This window comes from Manis pentadactyla, chromosome 5 (assembly GCF_030020395.1).
Source record: "Manis pentadactyla isolate mManPen7 chromosome 5, mManPen7.hap1, whole genome shotgun sequence".
Lineage (NCBI taxonomy): Eukaryota > Metazoa > Chordata > Mammalia > Pholidota > Manidae > Manis > Manis pentadactyla.
Window position 1 is genome coordinate 107,146,207 of NC_080023.1, and position 13,998 is coordinate 107,160,204.

At 37.0% G+C, this 13,998-nt stretch overlaps 1 long non-coding RNA gene across 3 annotated transcripts in view; it reads left to right on the forward strand.

Annotated features, from left to right (window-relative positions):
• LOC118930950 (uncharacterized) overlaps nucleotides 1-12,517 on the forward strand; it is a 382,945-nt gene extending 370,428 nt beyond the window's left edge. For 2 of the 3 annotated variants that reach the window (XR_005032218.2, XR_008997855.1), the window contains exons 7-9: nucleotides 818-884; nucleotides 5,273-6,069; nucleotides 6,850-12,511. This is a non-coding gene — a long non-coding RNA (uncharacterized LOC118930950). Of the gene's footprint in view, nucleotides 1-817; nucleotides 885-1,776; nucleotides 6,070-6,849 lie in introns of all 3 variants that reach the window. The other variant, XR_008997854.1, reaches the window with a different exon arrangement.
• The last annotated feature ends 1,481 nt before the right edge of the window (nucleotides 12,518-13,998 follow it).

Consider the following 13,998-nt stretch of genomic DNA (forward strand, 5'->3'; position numbering starts at 1 on the left):
TGACTTTGAGGGGTAGGGTCTCAGACTCATATACTAAAATTTATGAGTACACAGTCCCTAGAATAGGCAGCCTTTCAGACAGTTCTCTGAGGGCATAGTCACTGTGGCATTCCCAAGTCATATCCCTTTAAAAACAAAAATACCGAATCTCAGATGACTCAGTCTTGAGGGAAGAATAATATGTATGCAGAACTTTCCCCAGGGAAAAAAAGGTACCTAGAAGTTCCTGTGTCAGAACAATTTCCTTGGAAATAGCTATTTGAGAGGTACTAAGAAACAGAAACCTTCTGGGCCTGGAGACTTTGCAGTTATAAATCACAAGATGTCAGTCAGAAGTATCCCATGAGTAAAACAGCTATAAATATTCAACATATAAAATTCCTAGACATAAGGCATCCACAGATATTGGAGAATTCATGTATGAGAGAAACCTTATAGGTGTGAAAAGTAAGAGACTAAGGTGAAGTTCAGATATTGTAAATCATCCCAGTTGACCCACAGAAGAAACCCTATATCTATGAGGGATTGTATTAAGGACATAAAAATGCAAAGATTTTTGTTTGCTAGTTAAAAATTTAGTTGCTTTATGATTTAAGGAAAGGCTTTGACATGTTAATTTATCTGACAGGAGGACATGTCAGTTCTGAGGGTGGTGGATTGGTGGACATGGGGGGCATGGTAGATTGGCAGTATCTATCGAGAGCATAGAGGACGAGGGGAATGCTTCCCACCAGGGGCATATCATGTTCATGGGAAGATATGCATGTTGTCACTAATGTAAAAATCATGTAACTAACTCTGTTAAATCACGTTCTAGGATCACCTTCAGATTATCATCTGACTTCTATGCATTTGCTAATTAAAAAAGAAAAACTGCAGAAGACGTGAGTATCTCGTCTTTTGGCAATTATATTTTTAACTATACATTACTCCAGTAAGAAGTATAGATTAAATATTTGAGTGTCTTGTGAATTATATCAGTTGGGGATTTTATTCTGTAGTTAAAGTAATTTTGGACACTGGCATGATCACTGCACACAATGTTATGAACTAGATTTAGGGTTTTGATGATTACCCTGTGAACCTTCACCTAGGGCTAACTGACATATTTTTGCAAGTTGGAAAGTGTTGCCGCTCTGACTAGACATAGCCTTGCACCAGAGAAGAGGGCTTGCTGTGTGAAGAATGGATAGGATCACACCTCCTATTTTCCTTTTAGTTGGTGCCCTTGTTCAATGGCCCTGATTGCACCAACTTTCCTTAGCAAGCCTGATGACATTCTACCTGGTTTTGCTTGTATTTTTAGAAAGCATACTGTGTGTGTGTCTTTTGGATTCATATTCAGCACACTAAAATGATACTTTAGGGGTGGTTCTTTTCATTTGGGAAATTTATTTGCATTATAATTGGGTGTAAAACTATTTAAATATTTTCTCCTATTATTTAATTTATAAAACTGTTTAGTAATGCATCTAATAGCTAAAATACATTTTACTTTAAAAGTGTCTGTTTGTTAAGTCTCTCAAAAAGTTGATCTGTCTTTGCCACATCGTTCCGTACACCTTACCAGAATGTTTTTTCCCTTTAGATTTAGGAAGTTTTGAACTCACATAAACACAGACATTTCTAGCATATTGTAGTATTGTTCTAACTACTCATTTCCTCCGTATCCCTAGAGTATAGCACAGTCTTGTCCCATTGATTTGAGTTTTGGCCACATGATTTTTTCTTTATTTAAAAAGACTTAGGACACTACACTTATTTTTTTCCCCACAGGGAGGTCTGCTTTCCATGGTGTCTCCGCCTCACCATGCCAGGGAGTACAGCAGTTACCACAGAGATTTTCCCTATGTCTAAAGACTATTGGAATCTAGGTTTTTCCATAAAGGAATAATAATAAATACCTTCTGTGTAGCAGCCTGGCTTTCTAATAGGGACAAGAGATGTATCAGGCCACAATCCTTGTATAATTTCCTTGAATATGGGGAAGAAAGATGAGCTACATAAGGTTTTTATCACAGGCTCTGGTGTCTCTGTAACTCCCTGGTCTGTTGGTTTCGTCTTCCCCTTGCTATGTAGTCTCCATTGGATTATCCCAATGCTCTCTGAAAACAAACAAAAGCAATTTTTTTCTATTTTTCATAAAGGAGCAGAAAGAATCTATAGACAGCTCTACTACAGACTCCTTTTCTCTTTGGTCCCAAGCAGTGGAATGGGAAAATTTCTTTATTAATTATAATATAGAATTATGTGACCATATAAAACAATTTTGTGTGATCCAGCAATTCTTTTTCTGGGTATATGCCTTAAAGATTTGAAAGCAGGGACTCAAAGAAATACTTGCACACCATTGTTCATAGAGCAACATCATTCACAATGGCCAGAAGGTGGAAGCAACCCAAGTGTCCATTGATAGATGTGTGGGTAAACAAAGTGTTGTATAGACATTGAATGGAATATCACTCAGCCTTGAAAAGGAATGAAATTCTGACACATGCTAAAATGAGTATGAAAGTTGAGCACATTATGCTAAGTGAAATAAGCCTACCACAGCAGGAAAAATACTGAGTCCTTATGTGAGGTACTTGGAGTAATAAAATTCATAGTGACAGGAAGTAGAAGGGTGGTTGTGATGGGCCGGGAAGGAGACCGTAACGAGGAGTTATTGTTTAATGGGTACAGATTTTCAGTTTTTCAAGATGACAAGAGTTCTGTGGATGGATGGCATTAATGGTAGCAGAGCAAATGCATGCAGTTAATGCCACCTAACGGCAACTTAAATGTGGTTAAGATGATACATTTTATGTTACGTGCATTTTACTGCTATTAAAAATTTTAGATTTCACCTCTAACATGTGAAAATAATTATAGGTTGCCTACTGCGTGCTAAAGGTCAAACTAGGTACTTTACGTACGTTATTCCTGATAGATATTATTATTCTCATTTTACAACTGAGGAAACAGAAGTTCATAGGAGTTAAAATAATTTCAAGAGGTTATGCAATTAAGCAGCAGAAATGCAATCTGAATTCACATCTGTGTACTCTCTGCATTGCCCCACACTTCTGCTCCCCATGTGGAACATAGTTGCGCAGACACACATACTCTTCCATATTTTCATCTTGGCATATAATATGTATTATTCCTTAGCTTAAGTTAATTGTGTTAATTGCTATACATACAAATGTTGAGGTTAACCACTTAATTAATATTGCAAAATTAATCCACATAATCACGTGGCACGGTCTGACTCTCACTGCCAAATGAATCTGAGAGGAAGAGCTGCCTCAATACAAACAGCTTTATTGGTTGCCTCAGGAAGCAAGGAATTAGACTGATTGCTTAGGCTTCAGGCTTTGTAATTACAACCTGGCATTTTAGTAATTGCAATTTAAAATTTCAGTTCCAAAAGGCTTAAGACCAAGTCCATCATCTCACAACTTTTTCTCCCACATTTTTGGGAAAAGAACGAATTACTTTAAAATGTATCTTGGGGAACTGCTAGAAGATTTTCTAAGTGTTTTTGTGTCTCTAAATGAACTTAATATGTGTTCATTGTGTAACCAGAACAGTCTGTCTGGTAGAGGAAGAACTTGGGTCCCTGGTAAACAAAATGGTCTCAGCCTTGCTGGAGCATGTCTTTCCTAAGTAGTGGGCACAGAAGCAGGATAATTGGCTACCTCCTGGTTGCAAATATAGGTATGTTAACGGTGGGCCTGAGGGGAACCTCCATTTTGGGTTGTAGTTTATTATTAGGTGAGGAAATTACTGGACACCTCCAGCTGCCATTAATCAGCTGCAGAGTCAGACTGGAGCCAAGGGAGAAGCCTGTGGGTGGATTCTGCCCGGTACTGTGGAAATACAAGAAGACAGAGACAAATGTTTTCCAGCCTAGCAGCACTAAACTCTGCCCTTTCACAGTCCTTAACATGCGTGTTCAAATTGATTTAGTCCATTTACCCCCAACCTAACCATCTATTTTCCTTGAAGACTGACAGTTTTATGTGTCACTACCATGTTATTTTCTGTTGCTCCTCTGCCGGTAGCTATAGTGTTTCAGAAACATTTACTTCCAGACGTAAAGGATGAGTGAGGAGGGGGATGTAGAGAAAGGGAGGTGAGGTTGCATTATTTTAACTCCTTTTTTTTATGGGGTGCAAAACATGCCCATCATGGCACCAACTTTCTCCCTCCCTCTCTCTTCTTTATTCCTTTTCTGTGTCAATGATTTCCGTGAAAAAGCCTTGAATAAAATTTCCCACTTGAGAAATGCATCTGTCAGGTGATGTCAATGCCTAGCTTACTCCTCTTCCTGTTGGGTTGCAAACATGGCATTCTCTCATGGTCCTGGAATGCTGACACGGCCAAGTGGCAGAAGCCAAACACAGGTAGGGTCAAGGTGAAAACCTCAGTGGGGCCATCGTCCACTGCTTAGCTTTGGAGGGAATGGGAAAAGTCCAGGAGCAATTTGTTACCTCTGCTCCTGTGTAAATTCAGAAAAGGGGGATGGTGGAGATAAAAACCAAGACAGCCCCCTGTCAGCTGCAGGGACATCAGTCAAGACATTCCAAGTGCTTGTCCCGTTGGCAGTGTTTGCCTCAGGATGAGCAGGAATTCAGGTCTGACCCTTGCTTTCTTGGAATTGGATGAAAGTGACTTATCTGAACATGTAAGAATATTTCTGGCTCCGGAGGCCAAAGACTAAAATTCAGAGTTAAAATAAATACTCAGAGAAGGAAAGGAAACAGAGAGGTCAAAGGTTTCATCAGATAGGAACCTCTAAGATTACTGACTTAACCATACCTTTGTTTTATTCTGTCTGGTTTTCGTGTACTACTCTATGCCACAGAAAACAGAGAGACTCTCTTTTTACTCATCCTGCTTTTGTGTAGAAGGGTAGAAGATGACAATTCCATTGATTTATGTAGACAAATACAAATAAAATAAGCAAAATAAAATAAAATAAGCCATTTTGAAATGTGTAACCAGATATGAGTATTTGCCCCTGTTTCCAGTGCATTAGTATTTGGTGATGTATAGTGGCTGATTCTATAGTCATAACTATTACCCAGTAAGAAAAAAAGTTTTTAAAATAGTACCCTTAGAATGAGTGTACCGTTTTCTGATGAAGGATATTCCCAATATGGGAAGGATATTGACTGAAACTGATATATGCATGTATGTGCGTGTGTTTAAGGAAAAAACACTATTACTCTAGCACAGATTAAATTTGGGACTTAGGGCCATAGTCAGCTGGTGACTTTCCCTGCAGGTCCTCTCTGCACTGCTGGAGACCACAGGCAGGATGCCTGCCTGCATGCTGAGATGGTGTTTGTGGTCACTCTTACATGGTAAGCACGTGGGTGGCAATCCCTTGATTTCCTTGAAGTTCTCAGGGTTTGCATGGCTGGCTGTTCCCAATCAGAGGTCACCTCAGTGGCATATTGAGTTTCTCTGATGCAGGGCACCTGTAGGCCCTCAGGGAAATGAAGCATGTGGTTCCTTTAGCCAGACATCCAGTCTCCATGTGATGACTGTGGAATGACAGAGAAGGCTTTCCTGACATGCGCCAGCTTTTCTTCACCCTTCTGCTCCAGTACTGTCGTGGGCTTGACGCTTGCAGCGCTGGCCCCACCCTGCCCTGCCAGTCTGAGGACGGCCGGATGAATTACCCACACTACTTTCTGCCTGGACTGAATTTTCTTTGATGGAATGCCATGCAGATACCACCTGATAACACAAACCTCAGTATGAAGAGCTGATAGATCACAAAGCTACTGTAGGCAATCTTCACCTACCAGTGAACTTTAAAAGTATTTAAAATCTCTTTTTAAAGGGCATGAGAATATAAATATACAAACTACTTAGTCACTGAAAAACTTATCTTTACTGTTTTGGAAATGTGATGAAGAAGCTCTAAGCACTATCTGGAAGTGGAAGATTGTATGACCATGGCTCAGAATCCAAAATTGGGATCTACATTGTAAAGCACTAGGACTACCTTTATGGGAACCACAGAACAGACTGTTCAAAATCAAGAATGAGCAGGAATCCAGACAATTGGAACAGGTGATTGCCACAGTGATAGCTTAAATAATTAATATTTGTGTCACTTTTATCATATTTTATTTGTGTAAATCCTTTCAAATAAAAATGAATCAGTAAGAACATTGCTACTTGAATCATCCAGGGAAATCTCTCAGGAGTCAGAGTAGAATCTAGATAGAGGAACAATTTATAAAAGTTGTCATCGTAATCTGCAACTTCCTTTGTCCTCCCATGGACCTAACATGGCTTTCTGATGCAGCAGCTAAGCTTGAGAATGACCAGCAGTATATGAAAAGCCTGTAATTAAAGACTTGGAAGTTTTCTTTATTGGCTTTATTTTTTAAATAAGCACACCTTCTGCAACTGTAAACAAACCCTCTCAGTGGCTATTTTTATTAGAAGAAAATCCAGTGTCTCAAATTGTTAAATAGTGCAACTTCTTATATACATTAAATCATGACTCTGTGTGTGTGTGTGTGTGTGTGTGTGTGTGTGTGTGTGTGTGTGTGTGTGTGTGTGTGGCCTTGTTATAAAGCATTCCTTCAGAAGATTTTGAATCCATTAAAATGTTTGTGGGATGGCAGGGTGGTAAACAGCCATTTGCTACCAAAGAAAGATTTGTGTTTCATAGGGGCAGACAGAGAGTAATTGAAAAGGCAAATTAGATTTTAATCTTAAGTATAGATTACATAGCACAAAATGCTTATCTCTTATGTTCTTTCTATACAATATAATATTATCATATAATATTTACTGAAAGAGCCAGTCTTTTGGTTTTTCTTGTTTTCTTCTTCCCTGCAGGATACCATCATCTGTGGAAGGGGAACTGACACTTTGGGCCAAAGGAAGATGGCCATGGTCTTCTGTTAGGGTCAGTGAATTCAGAGAGCTAATTGCAAGGGCAGTGGGCAGTGTGCTGTGCTTTGAAGCCCTAAGGAGAAAGCCCCTCTGTTTTAGAACAGTATGCTGTATCTTGGTTATATGAGTACAATGTATAAAGGAAAGAAAAAGGATCAAGATAAAGATGCCACTGGGAAAGAATACACAGCCATCTGGATAATTAATTCTTTTTGGTTAAATACTTGTGGCTGAGTTATGTTTAGACTACAAATGGAGAGAGGTGATTGTAGAAGACTTTCAGCACAGACACCCCTTATCAGTTATATCAAACAATGTCTTACATGGCATCAACACAGTGTGAGAATATAGATAACTCTCCAGGATTCCAGAAGATACAACCCAGCAGGGTAAGCAGGCAATGATTTCCTTTAGCTGTTTTATAATCTTAAATCATGCTATTCCACACACGTCAAATTGAGGGCTGGCAAACACAAAAGATGGCCATCAGGATCCCGTTTCACCATTTTGTCAAATTATAGTTCATTTGACTCTGTATCTCAGTTTTTATTTTTAGTGTTTGACTTTATATTCTGTTTACTTTTTTTATTGTCTTTTTTTCCCCCTCCGAATCATTGCAATTGAGTATAGGTGTAGGAACAGTTCTTGAATGCTTTGGGGGCCTCCCCATATAGGGTAGTAGGATTTCTGGAAGGGCTGAGTGAGACAGGAGGAATCCTTCGAAATAATTTTTTGTTTGGGTCTGGAATTGAAATCTTGAGCTTATATTTAAGCATGTGCAATACCAAAATACTTATCAAGAACTTGGAATAATTTCTTCACTTTAAACCACACTATTTAAGAATGAAAACTTGAGAATTGAATGACAGAGCAGTTAAATATACATATATAAAGCATATATAATGATATATATCATTATATGTAAATGTATAGACATTATAAATATATATATATACCCACATATATACATATGTGTATATTTATACTTTATATACACACACATATACACACACTTTCCCTTGATGGATAATATATAAACAAGAAACAAAGTGAAACAGATTTGCCTTGTGCTTAAAAGTTACCATGCTGAATTTAGTATAATTCGACAAATATTTATAGAACAACTGTATACTAGATGTTAGGAAAGGAGAGAAAATTAGTTGTACAGATTTTTGTCCTTAAGGTGCTTATGTTATAATTTAGGAGACTAGAGAGTAAACTGAAAATGTTATTGTGTGACAAGGTAAACAGCAGACGAGCTAGGACAGCACTACTACGTCCAGGCTGTTATGCACTGCAGGTGTAAACGCTGTCCTAGAGGGTTTAAACATGTGCAGAGAATTGTGAAGAAAAAATTTGACCTATGTGTTTGCATTTTGATTTGAGCTGTTTCTTGTGTGTAAATGATCACCAAATTTACACAATAACCTTATAACCCTGAAACGTTTTTCTTAATTATGTCCTTGACTAGATATCACTTTTCCCTTCCAGTTCCAACATTTTGTTATTCTGTGACTCAAGAAATTTGGTCTCGCTGCTGGCTTTGTGAGGAGTACGAGGTTTAAAGAATAAACAACACCCCACTTAATCACACCCCTACTTTTTGTTGTTGACTTTGGTGAAAGCCCCTCATATATTAGAGACAGTTTCAGAAATCTTGTGAATCATTTAACAAATTATTACATCGTTATTCAACTTTAATTTAATGATAATTACATAAATTAATGATTTCAAAACTGCTAAGGTTTGGTCAAGTCTAAATTATAACAATGTGAATTATAGGCTGTTTTATCTTTTATTTTAGTTAACAAAACCACAGTGGGTTAGCCTGCAGGAAATCTGGTCAATTTTCATGATAAATTGACTTGGCCATATAATGCATAATTCAGTTGCACAGCTGTGTAGTCTGGTGTGTTTTCTCTGAGGAATGTAGCTTTATTTATAGGTTTGTATTAAGAAAATCTGCTCCACTGTTTCACTTATATCTCAGAAACGTATAAACCTGTGCATACTAATTTTTAACATAAAAACAAACTATACCTTAGTATCAAATTGCACATATATTTTCTAAAATTCACATGCCAGGTTTTAAAGAACCACATGAAAGTTCTTTGGAAGCTTTTCATATCATTCTTGTAATGGACCCCTTATATAGAAAAATCCTATTTTTTTATGTTCATAGTTTCAATAAAAATGTTCCTTAGTATTAGGTATTGAATTTTTTTTATTAATGAAGAGGTTGGATGCCATAGGGCTAATAGTATGAATATTGAAGTCATAGGCTGTAAATATTCCTTTTCTGTTTTCATAAATGCTGAATGCCATAACATGAACAAAACCAATATATAAAATTGTATTTTTTCCTTCATCCCTTATAGTCATACAAGGGAATACAGAAATCACTCCATTATGGATCCAATCTCCAATGATGTTACCATCATGGTTTAACTTAGAAACAGACTATATATGCATCAGTAAGAACAAGGGGCTAATGTGAGTCTCAAAGGTACTGAGGTCACCTGAGGCTGGTGACAGTAGATAAAGTGGTCAGTTATGTAGCTGTATAAAAGCTGTTTGATGACAGGATTGATTCTGAGAGCTAAGGTAGGCGTGCCAAAGGAGGTTCCTTGAATCTTATTAAAATACACCTTTTAGCCATGAACAGACCGGGGCATTCTACGAACTGGAAAAGCCCATTGAAATAGTTCTGATGTGGAGACTATCTGTTCCACAGTCATTGAAATAATATTTCTTCATCAAGCTTCAGCATTGTATGGTTCTTAAGATTTTAGAAGGGAGGCAAAGGAGTGTTTCCAGATGTTTCAGAATATTATTTTAGGCAGAACTTTTAGCCAGAGTTTTTATTTTGGCTATGCTTACCTTTGAGGAAGTTAAAAAATTTCGACTTAAATAGTAGATATGAAGTCCATCTAGAAATTCGATTACAGGTGAACAGTATGCTCTTCTTAATTTCCTTTTTATAGGATTGGTTGCATAGAATTACACTCCTTAACCAGCTGGTATATTTCAGAGAGAGTGTTGGACACAGGGAGTAAGCTGTCTGCTAAGTATTTCCAGTTTCTTACTTCTACTTTATTGTCATTATTCATGGCAATTATCATTATTCATAGTCACTAGAAATAATAAAAAGAGGTGAAAGTGAAATTAATGCTACATTTATTCTTTATTAGGATATTAGAATGATTATTTGATAGAAATTTGTGTAAATTAAATGCCAGATATACTTTCAAGATTTTATATCGATGCTTGATATTACATAATCATTTTTCTGAGTGGGAACCAGTTAAGGTTACTGGGAAAACATCAAGTAAATATATATTAAATGCTGCTGAACTATTTTATGCATTTAGCAATATTATAGACAAGGGAGCTGAAACCCAAATTTTGGTGAGTTAAATATTCCTTAAGGCTTATGATACCATTAGAACATAATCTGTGGACTATAGTACTAGATTTCAAAATAGTACTGAAAGTTCAAAATTCTCAGATGGTTTAATTTTACGAATTCATGATTTTTGTATTTATCTAGTATGATTTTAAAATGTAGGTTATTTACTAAAATGTAATTAATAATTTTCAGTAATGTCTAATTTAGGCATTTCGATATATACTTTGTTTCTGCCAGTACTCTAAGACTGAGGAAATTGCACAAGATTACTACCCATTCATACAGAAAAACCCGAACTGGAAAATTAACAGCATAGCTGGAAAGACTAATGAAGTTAGTATTTAAAAATGCTTGTAGAGGCTCAAAATCTATCCCTGGACCCCAGAGGTGGCTTTTTAAAAATATATAATCAACGCAGTCATGAAACTTCAGAATCATTTACTATCACACTGGTGAACTACAATTGTCTGTACTGCAACTTCCACAATTTTTTCCTCACAATTGTCTTTTACCACTCATCATTTCCTTTGGACGAAGTGCCTTTATTATACTCTCTTTAAAAAGACAAGTGGCTAAATTGACCGGTAAGGTAGCTGGCCCGGGTTCGAACTCTGTTATTGAATTCCTATAGTGGGAGTGAAAACAAAAATACTGATGGATGCCCATGTTATGCCTACAATTAACAGAGTAAACATCCTAATAGGCATAGAAGACACAAACAGATGTTCCAATTGCATGTCTGTGAGAAGCTGATGTTTACTAGTTCCTTTCTGGCTTGGCCTTTGAGACCTCAGGAAGTTTCCCTCCCAGTGGGGATTTCAGTGATTTATTGATTTCAGCACAATGAATATTTCAGAAACTAGCAGGATTTTTAAGAGGTTAAACACATCCTTACAAAGGTCAGCGTTGATTCATGCTTGAAGGGAATGCTTGCTCCGCTTTAACCGGGGTAAGGGCGGTCACGTTTGCCACTCCTGCCTTGGTGGGGAGGACCACGGACAGGGGAATGAAAGGGATTTCCCAACAGAGAATGTAGAAATAGAACATCAGCACAGATTTTTTTTTCCTTTTAGCTGAACAAAAATGAGGGAGGTATGAATAACTGCGAACTCCTAAAAATTCCTGGTTGAAACACCAATTGGTTTTGTTCAAAACAGTGAAGATGAATTTTAGGCTTGTATTTGAGACACTCAGAACTGAATAATGTAATAAGCCTCAGAAATTCGAAAGATTTTTAAATGCTGAAAATATATCTATACCTTCTGTATTGAATTTACAAATATATTCTGATGTAGTTAGTTGGCCAGGGTTTACCAGAAACAGTCTAAATAAAGTAATTGATGAGTATTTTGTGTTCTGTGCTTTCTTCTTAGGCGCACTCATGGTTATTAATAAACTGATATGTCCTCATTAGTATTAATAATGATACTCAATACTTATCGAGAATTTACTTAATGCCAGGTACTGTGTAAATGCTTTAAACAAATTCTCATTAAAAGAATGCCATTACATCAGAAGATTAAGTATGAAATCACAGCTGTTATTTTGCAATAAATGCAAACAATATTTATTTTCTTCTTAGCTTCTCTTTTAGGTTGTGTTCAGCCTTAGAAGCATAAGATCTGGCTAAGTATTTTCTTCTTCTGATTAAAAACAATAGCAGATAAGAATCCTGCGCTAGAACAGGCCTTCTGCTTGAGTATTTTATGTCTGTAGACTAGCTGGATACACGTGGCTGTTGGATACCTGAAACATAGCTGGTCTGAACTGAAGACTTTGGATGCAGGAAATAATTTAAAATACTGCCTTAATATTTGTGTATTGACTACATGTGAAAATAGTAGTATTTTAGACATACAGGGTTAAATAAAGTATATCAGTAAAATTAATTTAATCTGTTTCTTTTACTTTTTTTTCCTTAATGTAACTACTAGAGAGTTAAAATTTTGATAACCAATTATTTACCTAGTGGACACTGTAAAGTTTCTCATATCTTGGAATCAGATTGTATACCACCAACTTCATTTCCTGTCTGCACTGATTTTTTGTATGGTACCTCCTTTTGGCCAAAGCAATCATAGAAAGCCCAGCTTCACAAAGATATGACATCATCCCAAAGTGTAGTGTGATCTAACATTGAAACTGTGTACTCCTTTGAACTATCAGGTCTTGTGGTGTCTACTATTTGTGGAGTACTGCAAAGATTTCCTCCAACGTTTAAAAATCCAGTGACATTTCTGCCTTAATTGAGGTTCCCCAGTGTGTTCTGGCACACAGTTTGAGAACTATGAACATATACTGTTGGAAACTTAACAATTTTTTCTTTTGTACTTATATCTCAGTAGGGTTATGAATTCTAAATGTTATTAGAAAAAGTGAGGAAATGGATTCTCCTCTGGAGCTTTCAGAAAGGAATGCAGCCCTGCTGACACCTTGATTTTTGCCCAGTGAAATCATGTCAGACCTCTAAATGTTATTAGAGACCTCTAAATAACATTCTAAATGTTATTAGAATACATAACCCAATTCACCTTTATACTCATTTATCTATTCATTTAGGCATCAGTTTAGTCATTCAGACTTTATTTAAAATGTGCAAAAACATTGAAGGCTGAGTGCTGGTGATACAGTGGGGAGAGCACAGTCAAATCTATCACTGTCTCATGGAGTTTGCATTCTAGTAAATAGAAACTAAGAAACATTAAAAAAATTCCAAATACACAAATAAACAAGGCAATCCCAAATCAACATAGATGATGTAGACAACAAGTGATGCTACAGAGCTGGGGTGGGAGTGGGGGTGGTACTTTAGAGGGGGTGGCCAGAGAAGACCTCTCCTAGGGGACATTTGAACAGTCACCTAGCACACAGGGAGCCAACCTGGAAAGTAATCTGAAAAGAGATTTCTGGAAGAAGCAACATGAAGGACCTTGGAAATGAAAATAATGGGGTGCTTGGAGAGCATAAAGGAGACCTTGGCTGAGTAAGGAGAAGGCTGATGTGTGAAGCTAAGGGTGTTGTCACGAGCCAGCTCACACAAGGCTTTATATGCTGTAGTTATTAGTTTCAACTTTTGTTTTCCAATGCCAGGCTTAAACCGCCTAGCACAAGGCTATGCATGTAATAGGGGCCAAGTAAAAGGGTTTTTAAAAAAATTAATGTGAATATGCAAATAATAGAGGTCTAAAATGGATACAGGTTCCAGGTTTTTAAGAAATAAGACTGAAAAACCTGGGGCACAAAGAATTTCATCTTGTCATTCAGGCCCAGAATATGCCTGTCAGGTCCTTTCAGCCTGCATTGCTAAGAATCAGGATTATTTTTCTAGTTCGAAACCCTTCCTGCTTTGAGGTTGGTCATTTTGTTTCCCACCAATTAGTCCCCTTTTTGACCTTCAATTTCTACTTTAGGCTTAGATTAAAGTTACCATTTCTGACATTCCAAGCAGTGTGCCTCTTCTGGTTGCTGGTGTCTATTGAATTAAAATTTTCTTTTTATATGTCCACTTCCTACTCAGTTTTCTAAATTTCTTTGTGATCTATTTCATCTTTTATTCTTTCATGAAGGGACTTGTCTTACTCCAGGGCAGATAAATGACCAGTTTTTATTTCCTCACTTGTGATTCATCATGTCTATGTGGTTGAGGTGGTGGGGTTTGGGAGGTTCCATCTAAGGACTAAAAT